Genomic DNA, 12,612 nt, shown 5'->3' with positions numbered 1-12,612 from the left:
CTAGTAAGGTAACTCTAGCTACAAATCAGAATCTCTTGCATGGCTCTTTTGAAGCCACAGTTAGCCAGACCCCGTTTGTGAAGGTTCTAACCCAGGCATTCTAGAATGAGGCCAAAGGATCTGTCACTTTAAAACTACTCAGTGTTTCTCAATCTTCTGGAGAAGACTGAGAACCACTTCTCCAAGACTTAATTTCAAAAACTTGCAAACCTCTAAGAAACCATTCTCCCGTACAGTGGGAGAATGGGAATTATATAGCTGAACAGAAAGTTGACTCATATCACTTGACGGAAAGGTACTGTGCTTTCCCTCGCCTCAAACTTCAGCTATTTGTCTTGTTTTGCCTTACAGACAATTGTTTTCCATTTCAAGTGATACTTCCCTTTGGACTCTTGAGAAAAACGCTTCAAGAATAAGGTAGAGCTGAAGATCCTTTAGTGTTAAGGTACATCAAGATCTTTCCAAAGCTACAAAGTATTAAACAAAAATACTCCCATTATAATCTTGTTCTCCCTACTTTAATTTTCAACTATTAAAAATTAGATGAATGATTCAAAGTTGCCAAATCTTACTGCCTATTTTGAATCATTCTTTGTTGTTTTTTTTACATTTTATTTTATTTTTTATTGATTATGCCATTACAGTTGTTCTATTCCCCCCTCCATTCCCCTCCACCCTGCATACCCCTCCCCCACCATTACCCCCCTTTAGTTTATGACCATGTGTCTCAAGTTCTTTAGATTCTATATTTCCCATACTATTCTTTCCCCCCATCTATTTTCTATCTACTATCTATGCTACTTATTTTCTGTACCTTCTCCCCCCTTCTCCTTCTCCCACTCCCCTGTTGCCCTGTTGCTAACCCTCCTTGAGATCTTCATTTCTATGTTTCCACTCCTGATCTAGCTGTCCTTTTAGTTTGCTTTTGTTTTAGGTGTGGTTGTTAATAACTGTGAGTTTGCTGTCCTTTCACTGTTCATGTTTTTTTAACTTCTTTTTCTTAGATAAGTCCCTTTAACATTTCATATAATAAGGGCTTGGTGATGATGAACTTCTTGAATTTGATCTTATCTGAGAAGCATTTGATCTGTCCTTCCATTCTAAATGAAAGTTTTGCTGGCTAGAGTAATCTTGGTTGTAGGTCTTTGGATTTCATGACTTGGAATACCTCTTTCCAGCCCCTTCTTGCCTCTAAGGTCTCTTTTGAGAAATCAGCTGACAGTATGATGGGAACTCCTTTGTAGGTGACTATCCCCTTATCTCTTGCTGCTTCTAGGATTCTCTCCTTCATTCGAATCTTGGCTAATGTAATGATGATGTACCTTGGTGTGTTTCTTCTTGGGTCCAACTTCTTTGGGACTCTGAGCTTCCTGAATTTCCTGGAAGTCTATTTCCTCAGCCAGAATGGGGAAGTTCTCTTTTATTATTTGTTCAAATAAGGTTTCCACTCATGACTGTTCCTCTTCTCCTTCTGGTACCCCTGTAATTCGAATGTTGGAGTGTTTAAAGATGTCCTAGAGGTTCCTAAGACTCTCCTCATTTTTTTGAATTCTTATTTCTTCATTTTTTTCTGTTTGGTCATTTTTTCCTTCCTTCTGGTCTACTCCCTTGATTTGAGTCCCAGTCTCCTTTCCATTACTGCTGGTTTCCTGTGCATTACCATTCATTTCAATTAGTTTAGCTTTCATATGTTCCTCTAATTTGTGACTAAAATCAACCAGTTCTGTGAGGATCCTGATAACCAGTGTTTTGAACTGTGCATCTGAAAGTTTGGCTATTTCTTCATCGCTTAGATGGATCGGCTCTGGGGCTCTGAGTTGTTCTTGAGCCATTTTTGGTCTGTTCGCGCCATTAAGTATGAGGAGCGGAGCCTTAGTTGTTTACCAGAGCAGGGCCACCCAGGTCGCTGGTTTGTGACGCTATATGTGGGGGCGTGGTCAGAGAGGGAGCAATGGCGGTCCTCTCTGCTAGCCCAGTCCATCCCACCACTCTTCCTGGCCTGTTTATCCGATCAGAATTGTGCAAGCCTGCTGCCCCACACCGTGCGGTCTCAATGCTCGTCTCTTCACTGGTTTATCTGCACGCAAATGCATGACCTACTGCAGACAGCCAGCCACTCCTCTTCCCTGTGTGTGCCCATAGCTAGCCCGCACAGGTGATCCACACCTTCGGCTGCTTGCGCACCACCCGGTCAGGGATCTTTTTGGTCAACCCACTCCGCTGCTGGCTTCACCCCTCTTACCAGTTTAGCTGAGCATTTCACCGTATTGTTGATCTTCTGTGTGGTTTGGTTATGTTTACTGTTGTTAAAAATTTGTTGTTCTTAGATTTGGTTGTGCGCGGACACAAGGTGTTTCCACCTACGCATCTATCTTGGTGGAAGTCCTATTTTGAACCATTCTTTGTTTATTGAGACCAGCCTTACCAAATTTCTCACTTTTCTAGGCTGCTGACTAAAATAAAGTTTTGGGATTACCTGAGGACAATATTTATGTATTGAAGGTCTTTTCCTATTAGCTTTAAGAATCTAAAGATAATTATACACAATACTGAATTATACTGTATCTTATTTTTTCTAATACTTTTTTATTTTTTAATTACAGTTGGCATACAATATTATATTAGTTTCAGGTATACAACCCGATGATTAAATATTATCTAACTTATTAGGAGATCATCCCAATAAATCTAGTACCCACTTGATATCACACATTGTAGTATTGTTGTTATAGTATTATTGACTGTATTCCCTATGCTGTACATTGCATCTCTGTGAATATTCTGTAACTACCAATTTGTACTTCTTATCCTTTTCACTTTTTTAGCCATTTTCTAACTCCCCTTCCATCTGGCAACTGTCAAAATGTTCTCTGTATGTATGAATCTGTTTCTGTTCTGCTTGTTCATTTATTTTGTTTTTTAAATTCAATTGTTGATAGATATGTATTTATTGTCATTTTATTATTCATATTTTTAATTTTTTCCTTTTTTTAAAGAAGACCCTTATTTAACATTTTTTGTAATACTAGTTCAGTGATGATAAACTCTAGCTTTTTCTTGTCAGGGAAGCTCTTTATCCATCTTCAATTTTAAATGATAGCTTTGCTGGGTAAAGTAATCTTGGTTATAGTTCCTTATTTTCATCACTTTAAATGTTTCTTGCTAATCCCTTCTGGCCTGAAAAGTTTCTTTTGAGAAATCATCTGACAGTTTTATGGGAACCCCCTTGTAGGTAACTAACTGTTTTCTCTTGCTGCTTTTAAGATTCTCTTTTTGTCTTTAACCTTTGGCATTTTATTGGTGTGGGCCTTTTTCGGTTCATCTTGTTTGGGACTCTCTGCACTTCCTGGACTTCTATGTCTATTTCGTTCATCAGGTTAGGGAAGTTTCTCAATTATTTTCTGAAAAATAATTTTCAGATAGGTTTTCAGTTCCTTGCTCTCTCTCTTTTTTTTCTGGCACCCCTATGATATGAATGTTGGTATGCTTAAAGTTGTCCCAGTGGCTCCTTATACTATCCTCATTTTTTTAATTCTTTTTTTTTCTGTTCTGATTGGGTGTTTTCTGATTCCTTACCTTCCAAATCTCTGACTTGACCCTCTGCTTCACTTACTCCAACTGCTGACTTTCTGTAATGTAGTCTTCATTTCAGTTCATGTATTTTTTTCATTTTTGACTGATTCTCTTTTATCTTCTCTAGTTCTGTGTTTATGTGTGTTTATGTTTCCTATCTTTTTGTTGACAGTCTAACTAAGTTCATCTACTTTTCCCCTAAGTTCATTGAGCATCCTTACAACCAGTGTTTGAACTCTACATCTAGTAGATTGCTTGTCTCCATTTTGTTTAGCTCTTTTTCTGGAGTTTTGTTCTGTTATTTCATTTGGGACATGTTTCTTTGCTTCCTCATTTTGGCAGGCTCCCTGTGTTTATTTCAATGTATTACATAGAGCTTCTACATCTCCCAGACTTGGTAGAGTGGCCTTATTAAGTAGGTACCCTGTAGGGTCCAGTAGCACAGCCTCTCCAATCACCCAGGCTGGGCACTCCAGGTGTGCCCCCTCCATGTGGGCTATGTATACTCTCCTGTTGTAATTGAGCCTTGGTTACTGTTAGTACATCAACAGGAGGGATTTACCCACAGGTTGAGTGGCTGCAGGGACTGGCAACCACCATGGAGGATCAGCTGTGTGGCAACCTACCCAAAAAGCAAGACTCACTTCAGTGGGGCTCTAGTACCCACTGAGTCCACCCACTGATGGTGTCACTTGCAGATGTGGTTGGGTGGTGCTTCAATGTAGTCTGAAGCTATCCACTGGGTGCACTGGTTTTGGGGCCTCCTGGGAGGTGCAGGCCAAGGTCAGCCATCACCTGTGTTCTGCCTGGGGCCACCCAGCATGAACCACAAAGAGATCTGCAGATGGCTTCCACTTGTACTTGGCTTAGAGGTGCCCAGGTGACACCAAGCTGTGAACCAAGGCTGGCTGCTGCTAGTGCCAGGCCTGGAGCCACTTAGTACAAAGTGTAGGTCATGCCAAGGCCAGATGCTGCTTGTTTGAGATATTAGGAAAGTCTGGAGCATGAGCCAAGACAGGAAAAGCCACTGGAAGCAGCTTGGGTGGGCCCACAAGCTGGGGAAGGCAAGAGGTCTCAGAGAATCACCAGCATGGGGCTAAGTGTTAGCTGGGTTGATGGAACCTCAGAAATGGTGCCCATGTGCTGGCTCTGTGGGGGTGGGCCCAGAAAAGGAACAGCCTGGTTGGTGTGGCTCAGTGGGTTAGGCATCATCACTCAAACTGAAAGTTTGCTGGTTCAGTTTCCAGTTAAAGCACATGTCTGGGTTGCAGGCCAGGTCCCCAGCTGGGGGCATACATGAGACAACCGATCAATATTTTCTTGAATTTTGATATTTCTCTCTCATTCTCCCTCCCTTCTACTCTCTCTAAAAATAAATAAGTAAAATTATTTTTTCAGTCCTTTAATTATTTTTATTACTCAAAAAAACTTCATTTTTTTATTTAGCTTTCTGATTCTGTGTTTGTGCCTTCAATACTTTCACAGAGATTTTCTGCTCCTTACTAAAGAAAGTATGCTTGATTCTGTCACAGACACACTTAGCACACATGGATCCACTGTTGGCCCTGCTGATATGTTTTTTTCATTTTAGACAACCTCATCAGAACTTAGGTCTCACAGCATGAACTCCACGAAGTCAACCTGGGCACATGCCATATGCAGATTTTGGTGCTTTCCCAAACTTCTTGGTGTAAAGGTAAACAATTCTATTACCAGGGATTCAGGACAGCCTAGTTTTGTTAGAGGCTATACTGTAGGACAGTCTCTGACAGTATATCAAACACTGGAGCATTGTTAATGTCTAACAACACTATTCCCGAAAGAGTAAATAAATAAAATCTTTAACAAAAAAAAAAAAAAAAGGAAAGGAACAATGGCCTCTGCCAGCACTTCTGTCTGGAAGAAAGCTACCCCTCCAGCTCTCACCCTGATGCCAGACAATTCAGTAACTGCCTCTATATCCCTGGTGCCCTTCAAACTACCACCCCAGCACTGGAGCTCAGAGAGAGAAAGTCCAAGTCAGTCCGTGTGCGGGACTGGGACTCCGACTGCTATTCATCTCACTCAGCAGCAATTCCCACTGATTTTTACAGCCAGAATTTATGTAGACTTCTCTTTCTGGCACTGGAACCTTGAGCTGGGGCTGGTTCCCTCTCTCCGCAGAGAATTCCACAGCTGAGATATCCTCCTGATTTTTACCCACCACACATGGGTGTGGGACCAGCCTGTTCCACATCTCTGCCCCTCCTACCAGTCTTGATGTGGCTATTTCTTTATATCCTTAGATGTAGAACTTCTTTTCATCTAGAATTCAGGCAATTCTGAATGACAGTTGTTCTGTAGTTTTGTTGTAACTTTGATGTGGTTGTGGGAGGATTCACATACCACATTTACTTACTGCACCATCTTGACCAGAAGCCCCACTGTAGCCTTTATTTTCCATAGATCCAATTCACTTCGTAATGTGTTTGTGGCTCTAATATAATCATTAATATGCAGTGTAAGCTTTAAAGAACCACACTGGCTTGTGTTCCTAAGAGTTTAAATCCTTGGACTTAATCACCTAAATGCCCTCAGGAAAACTGACATTTAACAGTCTAGTTCTGTGCCCTTTCTCTATGCCCTACACATGATGCAAAGCAGAATTGAAATGAGCTATTCTAATCACTTTTCTATCTCTGCTGCTTATGCCAGTCTGCCTTGATTCCCCCTCTTATTAGACTATGCTGTCCCTGCTTTGCAGAAATCTCAGCTGCAGCTGTTGCCTGGAAACTTGAAGGGCCATGAAGTTAATGTCTTCTAGAATAGCTAAAAACAAGGGAAAGTAATCTTCCTACAGGCAGTAAAATGCAGCATTTTTGAAATAGTGTGTTCTTAGATCACTTCTGGGAGTCTTCATATGTTAATGCCTACAACTTTAGAGGCTCAATACTGGCATTCTCAGATAATTATGAACTTGAACATGGTATACTGTTCATTCTTCCAATCCTCTCTCCCCAAAAGTAGCTATGCTGACCTGTCTGACAAGGAGCATTCTCATCTGGCAAAGAACTTAATTTAGATGTGTTTGGAGAAGAAGTGGAAGAGGGAAATGCTAAACAGGTAAAGGAACCAGCTTCCCATCCTTGCTTTCTCCAGCACTCAAGCTTATGATGTCAAACTTCATCTTACCCCAATACTGCAAGTATTCCCAGGAATCCTTCTTGTTTAATACTCTATGTGGGGGAATGTACTCTACCTAAAGCAACCTACAAGACTAAAAAATGGATCCTACACCTACCAAACCTTCCCTAAACTCCTCTTCAATCCTGTCTCTCTTGATTGAACGGCCAAGGAACACCAAATTCAAAAAATATGTATAAATGTGTGTGTGTGTGTGTGTGTGTGTGTGTGTGTGTGTGTGTGTGTGTGTGTGTGTTTTGGCCTCCCAAGGCATGTAAGCAGTGAGTTTCTCCTATTATCTAACTGGCTAGGCTATTTCTTTAGTCATCCAAGAATTTCATAGGTAGGACTTGAGATACCATATCTTTTATACCACTCTTCTTTTGAGAAAAAAAAATAGGCCTATGCCAAGACTACCTCATCTCAAATGTCAGTATTTTCTTTGCCAACCCAAGGTTTCTGCTATTGAGGATTCACAGAACCAGAAGCCTTTGAAATATATCCTTATGACCCAGTCCACAGGATGCCAGCCAGCAGGTTACAATACCACCTGGCACTATGGAAAGGGGACTCAAATCTGTGTGCCAGCTAGCCTTTTATGTGACAATATAAAAATGCTTAGTACATGTGTTACTTCTTCCTCTTTCCAGATAACACATATCATTCTCCTTCATTTGTTCTTTTTTTTTTAAGATTTTTAAATTTATTATTAGAGAGAAGGGAAGGGAAGGAGAAAGAGTGGAAGAGAAACATCAATGTGTGGTTGCTCCTCACACCTACTGGGGACCTGGCCTGCAAGCCAGATGTGTGCTATGACTGGGAATTGAACCAGCGACCCTTTGGTTCACAGGCCAGCACTCAATCCACTGAGCCACACCAGCCAGGGAACCTTCATTTGTTCTTAAAACATTTGCTCCCAAAATGCTGGTTTGTGAAAGGTAAGATAAGTCATCTTATAGAAGTTATTGGAATAGGAAACAGAATACCTTTAAGTTGGACACTCAAAGTGACTACTAAGTTAAATTATAGGCATGGCAGATGCCTAAGCTTCAATTACAAATTTTAAAAGAACTGTATTCATGGGCTCTGAGTACTTCCATTTCTTCTTCTAAGGCTCCACTTAGGACTTTAATTTATCAAGGACTTGATTACATAAGATCCCCAATTCTTGTAAGATTCTCAAGGCATAGAAAAACTAATTCTTAAAATGATGAAGGAGAAAGAATTAGTATACATGTGCCATATGAGGCTCCCCAACCAAATAAGCTTGAAGGGCACAGCCAAGAGTTAGAAGAGCCATCAATGGAGTGACCCACCACATACACAGGGGAAAGGGAAAGTGCAGAGGAACTATATAAAGCAGGAGCTAGCACAAAAATTAGTAAATCCTACTCTGGCATTTAGTAACTATTTTTGATAAAGTAACTTTAATCTCATAAAATTGGTTATACAGACCAATTCTCTAGTTCTGGTTTCCAGCTAACTTGACTCTTTCGGTCATTTTCTACGGTGACTCGAGAGACATAAAAAAGAGACTATAGATAAAAAACATCCTAACAACTCTAAGTCCAACAGAAAAAGCAGAGTAACTTTTTAAATTAATATTATAGTTTTAACATACATTAACAATAGTATTTAACATATAAACATAATTTTAATTATTATCTCTAATGTTGTATCCTAAATCTTCAAAATTTCTTACACAAGCTTTTCTTCTTTAAAAAATAAATTATACCACACAATTGCACTTTGATTCCCAGTCAAGGCACATGCCTGGGTTGCAGACCGGTTCCCTGCAGGCCAGTTCCCAGCAGGGGATGCACAAAAGGCAACCATACATTGATGTTTCTCTCCTCGCCTTCCCTTCCCCTCTAAAAATAAATGAAATCTTTTTTTAATTAATTAAATAAATAAACAAATAAATAATATTTTCTATTCTAAGTCCTCCTCCTCCCCAAAAGAATGTAGGAAAAATCCTAATAGCTTTAAATAAGACTTTGGAGAAAGAACTGCCTTAAACCCTATTTGAAATGCTACTAACACACATCAAGGTCAGGACTTCCATAAAAACACTTGCTATCAAAATGACACTACCTCAATATACTCTTTCTACCCACAGGTCAGAACAACTGATGGAGAATTGGATTAAAAAGACAACAGACAGAAGATTTACTAAATCTTTTTTAAAACTTTGGAGAAATCTTAATTGTCATGTTTTATGGAACAACTCTTATCACTGTGGCCATCTTAACATGTTTTTATTTAAATAGAGAACATTTTTCCTATGACAAAGTTCATTTTTTTTGTTTGTTTTGTTTTTTTATTTTTTTAAACTTTTTTATTGATTATGCCATTACATTTGTTCTATTCCCCCCCTCCATTCCCCTCCACCCTGCATACCCCTCCCCCACCATTTCCCCCTTTAGTTCATGAACACGTCTCAAATTCTTTAGATTCTGTATTTCCCCTACTATTCTTACCCTCCCCCCTATCTATTTTCTATCTACTGTCTATACTACTTATCTTCTGTACCTTCTCCCCCCTTCTCCTCCTCCCACTCCCCTGTTGCTAACCTTCCATGTGATCTTCATTTCTATGGTTCTGCTCCTGATCTAGCTGTCCTCTTAGTTTGCTTTTGTTTTAGGTGTGGTTCTTAATAACTGTGAGTTTGCTGTCCTTTCACTGTTCATGCTTTTTATTTTCTTTTTCTTAGGTAAGTCCCTTTAACATTTCATATAATAAGGGCTTGGTGATGATGAACTCCTCGAACTTGATCTTATCTGAGAAGCACTTTATCTGTCCTTCCATTCTAAATGAAAGCTTTGCTGAATAGAGCAATCTTGGTTGTAGGTCTTTGGATTTCATGACTTGGAATACCTCTTTCCAGCCCCTTCTTGCCTCTAAGGTCTCTTTTGAGAAATCAGCTGACAGTCTGATGGGAACTCCTTTGTAGGTGACTATCCCCTTATCTCTTGCTGCTTCTAGGATTCTCTCCTTCATTCTAATCTTGGCTAATGTAATGATGATGTGCCTTGGTGTGTTTCTTCTTGGGTCCAACTTCTTTGGGACTCTCTGAGCTTTCTGGATTTCCTGGAAGTCTATTTCCTCAGCCAGAATGGGGAAGTTCTCTTTTATTATTTGTTCAAATAAGGTTTCCACTCGTGACTCTTCCCCTTCTGGTACCCCTATAATTTGAATGTTAGAAAGTTTAAAGATGTCCTGGAGGTTCCTAAGCTTCTCCTCATTTTTTTGAATTCTTGTTTCTTTATTCTTTTCTGTTTGACCATTTTTTTAAATAAATTTATTTTTTTTGAATTGTTTATGCTGTTACAGTTGTTCTATTCCCCCCTTCATTCCCCTCCACCCTGCCCCCCCAACCCCACCATTACCCCCCCTTTAGCTTATGTCCATGTGTCTCAAGTCCTTTAGGTTCTATATTTCCCATACTATTCTTGCCCCCCCCCATCTATTTTCTATCTACTGTCTATGCTACTTGTTTTCTGTACCTTCTCTCCCCGTCTCCTCCTCCCACTCCCCTGTTGCTAACCCTCCTTGAGATCTTCATTTCTATGTTTCCACTCCTGATCTAGCTGTCCTTTTAGTTTGCTTTCGTTTTAGGTGTGGTTGTTAATAACTGTGAGTTTGTTGTCCTTTCACTGTTCATGTTTCTTTAACTTCTTTTTCTTAGATAAGTCCCTTTAACATTTCATATAATAAGGGCTTGGTGATGATGAACTCCTTGAATTTGGTCTTATCTGAGAAGCACCTTATCTGTCCTTCCGTTCTAAATGAAAGTTTTGCTGGGTAGAGCAATCTTGGTTGTAGGTCTTTAGATTTCATGACTTGGAATATTTCTTTCCAGCCCCTTCTTGCCTGTAAGGTCTCTTTTGAGAAATCTGCTGACAGCCTGATGGGGACTCCTTTGTAGGTGATTGTCCCCTTAGCTCTTGCTGCTTCCAGGATTCTCTCCTTCGTTTTAATTTTGGCTAATGTAATTATGATATGCCTTGGTGTGTTTCTTCTTGAGTCCCACTTTTTTGGTACTCTCTGGGCTTCTTGGATTTCTTGGAAGTCTGTTTCCTTTGCCAGATTGGGGAAATTTTCTTTTATTATTTGTTCAAATAGTTTTTCCACTGGTGGTTGTGTCTTTCCCCCTTCTGGTACCCCTATAATTCGGATATTGGAGCGTTTATAGATGTCCTGGAGGTTCCTAAGCTTCTCCTCATTTTTCTGAATTCTTATATCTTCATTCCTTTCTGTTTGATCATTTTTTTCTTCCTTCTGGTCCACTCCATTGATTTGAGTCCCAATTTCTTTTCCATTACTATGGGTTTCCTGTGTAATTCCATTCATTTCAATTAGTTTAGCTTTCATATGTTTCTCTAATTTGTGACTATAGTCAACCAGTTCTGTGAGGATCCTGATAACCAGTGTTTTGAACTGTGCATCTGAGAGATTTGCTATTTCTTCGTCACTTAGATTTATCTCTGGGGCTTTGAGGTCCCCCTGCGACATTTTTGGTCTGTTCTGGCCCTTTAAGTGAGAGAAGCGGCGCCTTGGAGTCCCAGGTCGCTGGTTTGTGACGCTGTGTGTGTGGGCGTGGTCAGAGAGGGAGCAATGGCGGTCCTCTCCGCTAGCCCAGTCCGACCAGTCCGACCACTCGCCCTGGGCCTGTTTATCTGATCTGTTTATCCGATCGGAATTGTGAGAGCCTGCTGCCCTGCGCCTGCTCGCCTCTTCACTGGTTTATCTGCACGCAGATGCACGACTGACCGCAGACAGCCAGCCACGCCTCTTCCCTGTGTACTCCAGTAGCTAGCCCATGATCCGCACCTTCGGCTGCTTGCGCATTCGAGGATTTTTTTTTTTTTTGCCAACCTGCTCCACTGCTGGCTTCGCTCCTCTTACCAGTTTAGCTGAGCATTTCGTTTTCTTTGGACTTCGTATTGTCAATTTTCTGTGTGGCTTGGTTGTGTTTATTATTGTTAAAAAGTAGTTGTTCTTAGATTTGATTGTGCACGGAAGCAAGGTGGTTCCACCTACACCTCCATCTTAGCAGAAGTCCCATTTGTTTTTTTTATTCTTCCTTCTTTTCCTATCCTTATTTGTCAACCATAAGGGGTGGAGAGCTTATTTGCCTATTTCCCTTAGTAGGGGAAATACAGTCATCATGTGGGCTATAATGCTGTTCCTTAATTAGGTTCTTTATCCTCCAATTTTTTTGTTTGTACCACAAAGTCATTTACTATATGACCATCAGATCAACTTTGTTCAATCAATTCTCTGTACAAATCTTCCATGCTTAAGGGATATAGTTTCTATGACAAGCGAGTTTGGAACACAGCTCCAAATCTACCTTCTGAACTCTATAAAAATCAGTTTACTCCCATCCTAAATATGCCTTATTCTTTCTCACTGTCTTCATTATATAATGTCACCCCTTTGCCTTTCAACTACTCAAATACCTTTTCTAGCTTTTCATTAAGTCCCATTCTTAATCCTCACCTCATTTAAACTTCCCTGTTGATTATATCACAGTTACTTTTCTGTTATATCACAAATCTTCCTGAGGGAAGCCATAACCACATGCTGCTTTGTATTTGCTACCCTATTAGCCTGGTCCTGTGCATCTAATAAATATTCATTTGTTGGGAACTGCCCTACCTGGTTTCAAAAGCTGTAACCCCCACATGGCTAAGGCTGAGTGAGTGACCTTCGGACCATAAGCCACTAAGGAGACAAAGCTTATCTCCATGCCAGGGGCGCCACCTCTGTTCCTTTTTACTTGACCCTGCCTGGCCCCCAGTGCTTGATCAGTTAGCCAATGAGGGGTAAGACTCCTCACGGGAAGGACAACCTAAGATAGGCACAATCATG

The 12,612-nt window shown here is 40.4% G+C and overlaps 1 pseudogene; it reads right to left on the bottom strand.

Moving 5' to 3' along the window:
- Positions 1-5,011: 5,011 nt before the first annotated feature.
- On the bottom strand, positions 5,012-5,365 carry LOC119059845 (60S ribosomal protein L34-like; annotated as a pseudogene).
- Positions 5,366-12,612: the final 7,247 nt, after the last annotated feature.

This window comes from Artibeus jamaicensis, unplaced genomic scaffold (assembly GCF_021234435.1).
Source record: "Artibeus jamaicensis isolate MK-2021 breed Jamaican fruit bat unplaced genomic scaffold, CSHL_Jam_final contig_233, whole genome shotgun sequence".
In the NCBI taxonomy this organism is placed as follows: domain Eukaryota; kingdom Metazoa; phylum Chordata; class Mammalia; order Chiroptera; family Phyllostomidae; genus Artibeus; species Artibeus jamaicensis.
This window is presented reverse-complemented; position numbering and strand designations above follow the sequence as displayed.